Source organism: Myxocyprinus asiaticus, chromosome 20 (genome assembly GCF_019703515.2).
Source record: "Myxocyprinus asiaticus isolate MX2 ecotype Aquarium Trade chromosome 20, UBuf_Myxa_2, whole genome shotgun sequence".
Classification (NCBI taxonomy): Eukaryota; Metazoa; Chordata; class Actinopteri; order Cypriniformes; family Catostomidae; genus Myxocyprinus; species Myxocyprinus asiaticus.
Window position 1 is genome coordinate 15,692,525 of NC_059363.1, and position 12,256 is coordinate 15,704,780.

The window sequence follows — 12,256 nt, forward strand, 5'->3', positions numbered from 1 at the left end:
AATGGTAAACGTCCCAGATTACATTTCAGTAAGTTGTATAGGCCGACTGACAAAGGTGGGCTAGGCCTACCCAAGATTTTGTTTTATTATTATGCATTCGGTCTCAGACATTTGGCTCATTGGATGCTTCCACCTGAGAGAGCCCCTCCCTGATTTTGTATTGAACAAGAAATTCTTGCCCCTATTTCGCCATTGCATAGCCTTTCTATCAAACTAACCGGAGAAGTTAAGTTACACCCCGTTATCTCTCATTTGCACTCGGTATGCACAAAAGTGTCCAGAGTGTTTAATTCAGATTATTTTATTTAAATGTTGCCTTGAGCATATGGATGAACCCAAAATTATGTATTAATAAATCCCCATTCTGCTGGTCAGAGTGGATTGTAAGGGAGGTTAAAACGCTCGGTGACCTATATGAGAGTGGAGTGTTGAGATCCTTTGATAATATGGTTCAACATTTTAGGATTCCCAGATCTCAGTTCTTTAGGTATTTACAGCTGCGCAACCTGCTGTACTCTACTATTTTTGGGAGTTGCATACACCCCCCTAAAGCGGCAGATACTCTGGGAGTGGTGATTACTGCTTTTGGAAAAGGTCATGAGGCATCAGTGTATTACTCTCTGCTAAGTCAGAGTCTGGGGGATGGAGCTTTAACTTTTTCGGACTCAAGATGGCACCGAGTATGGCTGCTGCGTTGCGAGCTCCGACACAACATAGCAATGTTTTGTTTGTTTTGTTCACAATTCTTATGTTTTTTGTCTTGGATGTTGTCTGCCTTATTGTCTACGACAGACAAACACTTTTGGACATTGGTTCAGCGATATCACACCGAAAACCGGACTTCACATTCCTCAATGCCGACCCGCTGTTTACAAACATGCAAGCGGAGCCCTTTGTCTGGGCAGCACGGCCGCGGAAACGCAGGAGGAAAAGGGGAAACAGAGCCGGCGTTCTCATCAGAGTAAGACGCCGTGCAAATCGACCCCCACTACCCACTATTCTACTGGCAAATGTTCAGTCTCTGGATAACAAGCTCTGCGAGCTGAAAGCGCGGATCTCTTTCCAATGAGAGACGAGGGACTGCTGCATTATCTGCCTAACAGAAACTTGGATGTCTGCGGAGATTCCAGACTCAGCCATTGAACCCGCGGGGTTCTCCGTGCACCGAGCGGACAGAGCGAAAGACCTCTCAGGTAAAACTAGAGGAGGTGGTGTATGTTTTATGATCAACAAATCCTGGTGTGATCAGAGGAACGTACATTCCATCAAGTCTTTCTGTTCTCCTGATCTGGAATTTCTTATGCTTCTGTGTCGACCATTCTGGCTACCGAGGGAATTCACAGCGGTCATTATCACTGCTGTGTACATTCCCCCACAAGCCGACACAGACCTGGCACTCAAGGAACTGTATGGGATTATAAGTGAGCAGGAAAACGCGCACCCTGAGGCCGCATTCATTGTTACCGGGGACTTTAATAAAGCCAGTTTAAAATCAGTCGCACCAAAATATCACCAGCACATTAGTTTCAACACACGAGGGGACCGGGTTTTGGATCATTGCTACTCTCCGTTCCGGGATGGCTACAAATCCCTCCCCCGCCCACCATTTGGCAAATCGGACCACTCTTCCATTCTGCTTCTGCCCGCTTACAGGCAGAAATTGAAACAGGAAGCACCCACCCTCAGAACGATCCAGTGCTGGTCGGACCAATCAGACTCTATGCTACAAGACTGTTTTGATCACACAGACTGGGAGATGTTCCGGTCCGCCTCTGATGACAACATCGAGCTTTACGCTGATAGCGTAATGTGTTTCATCAGAACGTGCATAGAGGAAGTGATTCCGACCAGAACTGTACGAATCTATCCGAATCAGAAGCCATGGATCAATAGCGATGTTCGCGCGGCACTTAATGTGCGGACCTCCGCTTTTAACTCCGGGAACGCGGAGGAGCATAAACAAGCCAGTTATGCCCTCCGAAAAACTATCAAAACAGCAAAACGCCAGTACAGGAGCAAGATTGAAGGACAGTTTAACACCACCAACTCTAGAAGCATGTGGCAGGGAATTAACATCATCACGGACTTTAAAGGGAATAAAAACTCCGCCATGAACACTGTTGCCTCTCTACCGGATGAGCTAAATACTTTTTATGCTCGTTTCGAGGGAAATAACACCGCCCTCGCGGAGAGAGCTCTCGCGGCTGAAGCTACAGAGGTTAGTTCACTCTAGTTAGAAACTCCTTGCTCTGGGCTTAAACAGTTCACTGTGCAGCTGGATCCTGGACTTCCTGTCAAGCAGACGCCAGGTGGTTAGAATAGGCAGCAACATCTCCTCATCACTAACCCTCAACACTGGAGCCCCGCAGGGCTGTGTTCTCAGCCCACTACTGTATTCCTTGTACACACATGACTGTGTGGCAACACATAGCTCCAATGCCATCATTAAGTTTGCTGATGACACGACGGTGGTAGGTCTGATCACTGACAATGATGAAACAGCCTACAGAGAGGAGGTGCACACTCTGACACACTGGTGTCAGGAGCACAACCTCTCCCTCAACGTCAGTAAGACAAAGGAGCTTGTGGTGGACTTCAGAAGAAAAGACAGAGAACACAGTCCCATCACCATCAATGGAGCACCAGTGGAGAGAGTCAGCAGCTTCAAGTTCCTGGGTGTCCACATCACTAAGGAACTCACATGGTCCGTCCACACTGAAGTTGTTGTGAAGAAGGCTCATCAGCACCTCTTCTTCCTGAGACGGCTGAGGAAGTTTGGAATGAACCGCCACATCCTCACACGGTTCTATACCTGCACTGTGGAGAGCATCCTGACTGGCTGCATCTCCGCCTGGTACGGCAATAGCACTGCCCACAACCGCAAAGCACTGCAAAGGGTGGTGCGAACTGCCAGACACATCATCAGAGGTGAGCTTCCCTCCCTCCAGGAAATATATACAAGGCGGTGTGTGAAAAAAGCTCGGAGGATCATCAGAGACTCCAGCCACCCGAGCCATGGGCTGTTCTCACTGCTACCATCAGGTAGGCGGTATCGCAGCATCAGGACCCGCACCAGCCGACTCCATGATAGCTTCTTCCCCCAAGCAATCAGATTTCTGAACTCTTGATCTCCCACGATCAAAATACATCAGCACTGCACTTTATTACCCTTACTCTTATATCTCACACCGGACTGTCATAAATTATATTATTATTATTATATTATGTTCTCTCTTAACAACTGACTATCAACCAACAGCCTGAATGTCAATACAGTACAATACTGTACATTCTATATATATATATATATATATATATATATATATATATATATATATATATATATATATATACTTTTTATATATATATTTTATTTTTAATTTTTATTGAATAATGTGTATCTATATAGTAAAAAAACAAAAAACAAAAACAGCGTATTGTATACTGTACAGTGTATGTTATTATTTGTATATTGTTGAGTGTAATTATGTGTATAACAGATGTTTAAATTGTGTTGTGTTAATTTGATGTTATTGTAAATTGGTATATGTCTCATCACTGTCACGACTGCTATGTTGATCGGAACTGCACCCAAGAATTTCACACACCATTGCACTTGTGTATATGGCTGTGTGACAATAAAGTGATTTGTGATTTGATTTGATTTGATATCAAGAGATTATGGGAGAAAGATTTAAACTTGGTATTGGAGGAGGGAGTGTGGGCTAGGATTCTTAAAAATGTCAAGTCTACATCTGGAGATGCAAGGGTGCATCTTATGCCATTTAAGATTTTACATCAATTCTATTGGACCCCCTCTAGATTGTACAGGCTTGGACTGAAAGACACACCCACCTGCTGGCGATGCCAATCAGAAGATGGAGACGCAACCCAAGTTTTATGTGTGATGTATTGGGCACTCAAATTTCATTTTGCCCCAGACTCTGTATTTTAGGCGATGGGGCGGTCATTAATATAGGGGCTAAACACATAACAAATTGGGTCCTAACCTTTTCCATTCTATTCTTAACATCTCCAGTTGATTGGAACTTCTTAATTATTGCCCTGATGGTGGAAATTGGTATTTTCAATGCTTTGGCTATTTTCTTATAGCCACTTCCCATTTTGTGAAGCTCAACAACCTTTTGCCGCACATCAGAACTATATTCTTTAGTGTGACCTACTGTGATTGATGATTAAGGGAATTTGGCCTGTGTGTTACATCATATTTATACCCCTGTGAAACAGGAAGTCACCTAGTCACTGTTCCTAGTCACCCAGGTGGACTAAATATGAATGGGAATATACTTAAGATATATTTTACTCATAAGATTTTCTATGGGTGCCAATAATTGTGGCAAACGTGTTTTGGAGGCAAATATTTATTTAATAATGAGATATTTCCCCTCTTTCAGTTGTTTTTACTTCAATTAAAGGTTAGATTTTTGTGAATTTTTTAATGAAAGATCAAACGTATAAACACAGTATAAACATATTTTTCACAGCCTTCTTTGCTGTGAAAAATCTTTGCATGACAGATCATGTACACACTGCAGCTAAATACAGTTGTCAGTTCACCTTTTAGTGCTTATCCTGTTCTGAACACACACAGTTCAGTAATTTACAGTAATGAGAACTGCATTTTCATAAATTCCAAGTAGTGTTTACAGAACCGAAATGAACAACTAGTTGTTAATGACGTGATCAATAGTGCATGTGAGATGTGTCCGTCTTCTCCTGATGTAAATCACACAAACAGAGGTGTGCGTCTTCACTCTCAATAGCCCTGCGGTCTCAAGTAACCCGTACATTACAGTCCAGAGACGCGCATTAAAAAAAGACGGCATCTTACTAAACATTGCTGGGTGATAATTCGTCTGTTGTGGATAATCTCTTTCTTTGCTCAAAAACACCGAACATAAAACGAGTTAAACTGGTGCCATTCATGTGTCCTATTCACAGGTGCAAGATGCAGCAGTGTTGCTATAGTTATGATCGCAATTGCGGGTGTGAAGCTCCTGTTCTACCCGCTCCGTATGGGACTTGAACCAGCTTCTCCGGCATGGGAGGCGGGTGTGCTAACAAGGAGGCTTAAGGCTACAGCCCCTAGTGTCAGTGGCTAGTGCATCTCTTGAGGTCAGAAGAATGAGGTTTATACACATTGCACAGCTATCTATCAGCTGGCTCCCATTACAATCACCCCCTTAAAGCTCACTCCTATCCGGGTCACGGAACCATTGTGACGCTCCTGTTCTACCCGCTCTGTACGGGACTCGAACAGGCGTCTCCGGCATGGGAGGAGGGTGCGCTAACAAAGAGGCTAAAGGCTACAGCCCCTAACGTCAGTCGCTATTGCACCTCTTGAGGTCAGGAGAGTGAGGTTTATATACAGGTGCATCTCAATAAATTAGAATGTCGTGGAAAAGTTCATTTATTTCAGTAATTCAGCTCAAATTGTGAAACTTGTGTATTAAATAAATTCAATGCACACAGACTGAAGTAGTTTAAGTCTTTGGTTCTTTTAATTGTGATGATTTTGGCTCACATTTAACAAAAACCCACCAATTTACTATCTCAAAAAATTAGAATATGGTGACATGCCAATCAGCTAATCAACTCAAAACACCTGCAAAGGTTTCCTGAGCCTTCAAAATGGTCTCTCAGTTTGGTTCACTAGGCTACACAATCATGGGGAAGACTGCTGATCTGACAGTTGTCCAGAAGACAATCATTGACACCCTTCACAAGGAGGGTAAGCCACAAACATTCATTGCCAAAGAAGCTGGCTGTTCACAGAGTGCTGTATCCAAGCATGTTAACAGAAAGTTGAGTGGAAGGAAAAAGTGTGGAAGAAAAAGATGCACAACCAACCGAGAGAACCGCAGCCTTATGATTGTCAAGCAAAATTGATTCAAGAATTTGGGTGAACTTCACAAGGAATGGACTGAGGCTGGGGTCAAGGCATCAAGAGCCACCACACACAGACGTGTCAAGGAATTTGGCTACAGTTGTCGTATTCCTCTTGTTAAGCCACTCCTGAACCACAGACAACGTCAGAGGCGTCTTACCTGGGCTAAGGAGAAGAAGAACTGGACTGTTGCCCAGTGGTCCAAAGTCCTCTTTTCAGATGAGAGCAAGTTTTGTATTTCATTTGGAAACCAAGGTCCTAGAGTCTGGAGGAAGGGTGGAGAAGCTCATAGCCCAAGTTGCTTGAAGTCCAGTGTTAAGTTTCCACAGTCTGTGATGATTTGGGGTGCAATGTCATCTGCTGGTGTTGGTCCATTGTGTTTTTTGAAAACCAAAGTCACTGCACCCGTTTACCAAGAACTTTTGGAGCACTTCATGCTTCCTTCTGCTGACCAGCTTTTTAAAGATGCTGATTTCATTTTCCAGCAGGATTTTGCACCTGCCCACACTGCCAAAAGCACCAAAAGTTGGTTAAATGACCATGGTGTTGGTGTGCTTGACTGGCCAGCATACTCACCAGACCTGAACCCCATAGAGAATCTATGGGGTATTGTCAAGAGGAAAATGAGAAACAAGAGACCAAAAAATGCAGATGAGCTGAAGGCCACTGTCTAAGAAACCTGGGCTTCCATACCACCTCAGCAGTGCCACAAACTGATCACCTCCATGCCACGCCGAACTGAGGCAGTAATTAAAGCAAAAGGAGCCCCTACCAAGTATTGAGTACATATACAGTAAATGAACATACTTTCCAGAAGGCCAACAATTCACTAAAAATGTTTTTTTTATTGGTCTTATGATGTATTCTAATTTTTTGAGATAGTGAATTGGTGGGTTTTTGTTAAATGTGAGCCAAAATCATCACAGTTAAAAGAACCAAAGACTTAAACTACTTCAGTCTGTGTGCACTGAATTTATTTAATACACGAGTTTCACAATTTGAGTTGAATTACTGAAATAAATTAACTTTTCCACGACATTCTAATTTAATGAGATGCACCTGTATATTGCACAGCTATCTATAAGCTGGCTCCCGTTACACGGGAGTCACTCCTGTATTCCATATACACACATGGGCCACGTTCACACAGCAGAATACGGTTGTCAGACTTGTTTTGAGTGCTTAATACGGTTACGTTCACACACATATGACAGTTATTTACGGGTGTGTTAACCGCATTTTATAACCAAACTGACACCCGCAAATTTTCAGGTCTCACAACCACATTCTCGGCAAATCTGTGCTGTGTGAACGGAATCGTACAGGTCTCGTGTGTTTCATGTGGGGTTTTGTTAACTCACAGAGATGGAGAAATGAGCCCTGTGTCATCCGAAGATTCATCCACTGTTTTCCACATGAGCCGCGCGACACAAAAGCTGTGCTCTGCATGTGGTTAAATGGCATTCAAAGCTGCTCTCAGTTGATTATGATCTCATGGATGAACTCACGCCTCGATTGGACTAATTTATTTAATAACACGGCGGCAATTGTGATAAGACATGCCGGTGTAATGGACGTCGCCATCTTTTAGTCACTGTCACAATGGTTACAGTTGTTAGAATACGGTTGTGACTTTGATTCTTCATGCATACAGAGAGCATGCAAACTGCTGCTGTTCATTGTTGTGTGAACGGGACATTTCAAGACTCACACCTGTAAGTAAATATGGTTGTCAATCCCAAACACTGACTTTGTGAACGTAGCCATGTGAACGTAGCCATGGAGTGAAAATATAGTGGATTCACTCCTACATTTAAATGAGGTTGTCACTCCTGAAACTATGTAGTGTGTATGTGGCCTTTAAAATATTAATAATTGTTTTAGACCGTCTGAAAATTGAAATTTTAAAGTGCATGTAAACAAACTGCAAGTTCCATTACAAAAATCAAGAGTTCTGGCAAACTTGTTGCAAACTCATCTTTGTCGTCAAGGTTTGTTGCAGGTTCACCACAACCAGTGAAGAGTTGCAAACCTCTGGCAAACATTTGCCGTGAATCGCTAGCTCATTTGCATGTGAAAAAAACATTTGTGGGAAATTTGTCGCAAGTTTGCAGCCAATTTGTGGCAAGTTTGTCTGAACTTTAGATTTTTTTGTAAGGGTTATTCTGAATAGGACTATCCCTCTATTCCAATTCTGCTGCTATTAGGTATAATAAGTGGGTGACAGCGATATTTCAGAGTAAAACACGTTCTAAGATGAATGTCTTATCCCTAACCCCAATCCTAGCCATTAACTACCCCTAAAATTAGAAGGAAATTGGTTACCATGATTTAGCACATGGTCCTGCATCGACATCCTTGTTGGTCCTGGAACAACATTCCTATTACCCCTCAGATTTTAGGGTTAGGCTTAGAATTAATGTTATTAATTAAAACCGTTCTCATGGTTATGGTTAGGACTGTTTTTGACAGGAATGTTCTTTCAGGACCAACATTGCATGTTGATCCAGGAACATGTCTTACTTGGCAAAATCATAATGACAGGAAAATTATAAGTTAATGAGAATGTTGTTGAAGACCCTAACATCTGCCCTAACCCTAAAATCTGAATTGATTTGTTAATCAATTAATCCAGAAACGTCCAATTTGTCAAAACGTGGTCAGCATTCCATCCATAGTCCAACTTCAGGTCGTCATCACTGTATTCCCCTATTCCCCTGTAACTCCTTGGAGTTCTGTCTGGACTCATGTCAGACATTCCAGTAATTTTCTTTCCATAAGTCTTTCCTGTAGCATACATGAACATTTAATCAACTGTTGCTAGTGCTGCATGATATCCTTGTAAACTAAGGTGTGTCAGGAATTGAACATACCGACTACATTTCAAAGGAATGCAACCACTCCACATTCTCCTGCAGGTATCTGTAACACAGAAAAATTGCACAGTCAAAGCCAAAGAGGGCCCAGCACTCTGAAAAAGACCATTATTTTTATGTAGATATAAAGCGGACAGGGTTTATATGTGGTACGGTTGTAGCTTCAAAAACCTTCTATGGGAAAACTATTAACTAGAGAGCTCTACTGAAAGGCTTAATCAGTCATTTGCCCTTAAGCAAGGCAAAGTTGCTCCCAGAGGAGTATCACTACAGTTTGTGCACTTTAAGCCACAACCATGAGTGAAAAATTAGTTATTCTTGTACCTGTCAAGAAAGTGACATTGTATATGTTTTGTTTCGTTGGATAGTCCTATGTACATTCTATTAAATTAGATCCCTCTGCCACAATATCTTTTTTATTTTTTTTATTTTACACTTTTTAGAGAAGAGTTTTTTTTTTTTATTTACAGTGCCTTACAGTGATTTTACCACAGCTAGTGGTGTAAGGTGGGGTGCCAAGGTGTTTGAATTTAAAGTACCCGGGGAGGCAAAGAGACTCCGTGAGAGTAGGCATACAGATCCTATCTCACAATTATGATCTACATCTGAAACAATACACCCAACAGTGCACGGATTGCAAAACTCATTCATAGCTGTTCCTCTCTCCCCCTCTTCTGTCTTCCAGCTTAAGATAACTTAAAACTCATCTAAATTCTATATCTAAATTAATCCTATGTGTACAAAGAATGTAACTACATGTTAAGTATCATTGAAAAGGTCTCAGTGCGACTGGTACTATAATCTCAATCCCAGAGCAGTAGACTTGGTCATAAGAAAAGATTTCGTATTTAGAGAAATTATGTCTCTGCTGTGGAGGTGTGTCTGCCTCAATGTAAATTACCACCTCCTGAGTTACTGAATCCATTCATCCCCGAATCCTCATTATTTAACCTTTTGGCCTTTGATGTTTGCTCTGTCTGGATATTTAAGGAAAGCTGGCAAAAGCATTCAGGGGGAATCTGTAATTCAGATCTCCCGCACAGGTACTTTGTGTTATTCTATTGCCAGGTATGTTTCTCTGACTTGGAACCTATTGTATGTTCATTCTGATCATTTATGAATTGGCTTGGATTGAATTTCTCTCGATTGATTCTCTGATGTGAAGCTTTATTCCTACCTGGTAAATAAATTGTTAAAACTTTGATTTATTCAGGATTTCTTTTGAACTCATTATTACAAATATTTGAGCAAAACATGATGTCCCATGTGTGTATGACCAGGATAAATTATTACAACGGGCCATGAATAAGAGCAAATCCTCTGGCACCGTCATGTCACTGACTATCACGCTCCTGAGCAAGCTGTATGTATGTGACTAAACCAAACTATCCTTTAATTGTGATCAAGCCGATGAAATGGTATTAGCAGAACTGTGCAACTACTGACTTAGAGAGAACTGGCAATCTCGTTCATGAGTTATATGTTACTGACCAAGGTAGACTCTGGACATAGACACCTAACGAACGAATAATGAGAACCAAATAATCAAACACTAAATTATGATGATGATCAGAATTTGATTGGAACCTTCATCTAAATTCGAGGTCGATAAATTGGAGTCAGATCTATTAATAATTGGAGTTAGATCAGGTCTAAACTAAACCAAAGTTTAAGATGTAAAACCAAATGCACGCCTTAAAAAACACACACACACACACACACACACACACACACAGACCTTCGCCATCCAGCTGGAGAATGCCATCGAACCAGCGGATTGGCCTCTTGCAGTGGCCAAAGCTAACTGGAACGATGGTGGCAAAGCACAACCTCAGGTTGTTTCACGAGGATTGTCCATGGCATAAATAGGTGCATTTCTATCATCAGGCTGAATGGTTCTGAGCACGTGGAGTAACGGTTCTAGTAGCATTTCAATTAGAACACAATCATGGTTAGCTAACCATACTCAGGACCAGGGGCGCATTAATCACAGTATCAGCTGTCACGATACTACCGATCACTCGTCAATGGCAACTACGGTTGCCAACTTTTCTCCATGCGAAAAATGGATTCTTGAGCTTTTTTACTGCATCTGGGACTGAGCATGACTGGAGTCCCCCTCAAGCATTTTGCCATCTGACTGGGACGTCTTGAACATTTTCCACTTCAATACAGGACACAAAGCCTTTAATAAGGCACGTTTCACCACACGCTAAAATACGGGACATCCCGGTCAATATTGGACAGCTGGCAACCCTAATGGCAACAGAGGACACATTTTACACATTTAAGAGCCCTTAAACAACCTGTCACTGGAAAAAGATATTGAAATGAAATTATTGCAAAATAAAATAATTTTGTCAGAAAACACAGCTTATAAATGGTTGTCAATGGAGAAACATGTTTTTTGCCATTATAGGGTGTAGTTCCAGCACCTGCAAGCAGGGTACCTGCTAACCAGCCAATTCCTGACACCCTAGGTAATTAGTCATTTATTTTCATTCTAATCCTGATTTTGCAGCACCACAATGGAAAATGAAACCATAACCGTCAAAGTCCAGATCGGTACAGAACAGCACGTTTTGGCAACAGTAACTGTTCTGCCAGATGATAGAAATGTGCCTCATGTAACCTACTGGAAATTGCTTTAGATAAAACCATCTGCTAAATGATGGCTTACATTTGGGGGGCTGTTTTTAAAACATGCAAACAGTTGCAGAAGAGGTTTGGATATGTTGTTTTTGACATGTCCCAACATCACTTAAGGAGTTGACGTCATATATTTCTTCAAACAGTAATGGGGATTCTGCTGCAGGCATTTTAAATGTGTTCAGAAACTGTGTGAGTGAATCAGTTAACTTACAATCACTTGAGGAATGTGACTGCCAATGCACATGTCTTATTCACAAAAAAACAGCATCAAGATTCTCCTGATAACTCTCTTAGACAACAGTACTTGTTTCACAGTGATCACATGCATTTTTGTAAAACTGAACCGATAACAAATGTCCTTGAGAGTCTTTCCTCTGATGTCCTCAGACCAATCCAAAGAGAAAACTGATCCATGAGGCCAAGCGTAGCTCCTAAAGCATCTGTTCAATATACTAAATACCTAAACCTAAAGCATCTGTCCTATATACTAATCACCTAAACCAGCTTAACACTGTTCAGCCCACATGCATTTAATTTTTAATTCACTTGGAATTCGGTTTCCATTTCTTTAATTCTATCAGTGAGTCTGTTTAGTGAACACAAACAATAAAAATTAGACTTTTTCGCACAGGTAGGATGATTGTTCTTAAGGTCAAAATCACACATGCATTGCAGAGCAGCACGTATTAGAAAATAAATGTAAAGACAGGTAGAGAATAGTGTATTCATTTATTAAAATAAAATAAAATTCATATTTATATTAAAAACATTATTTATTTGACTTAATGTACAGAAACATGAACATGTTTCAATGACTGGC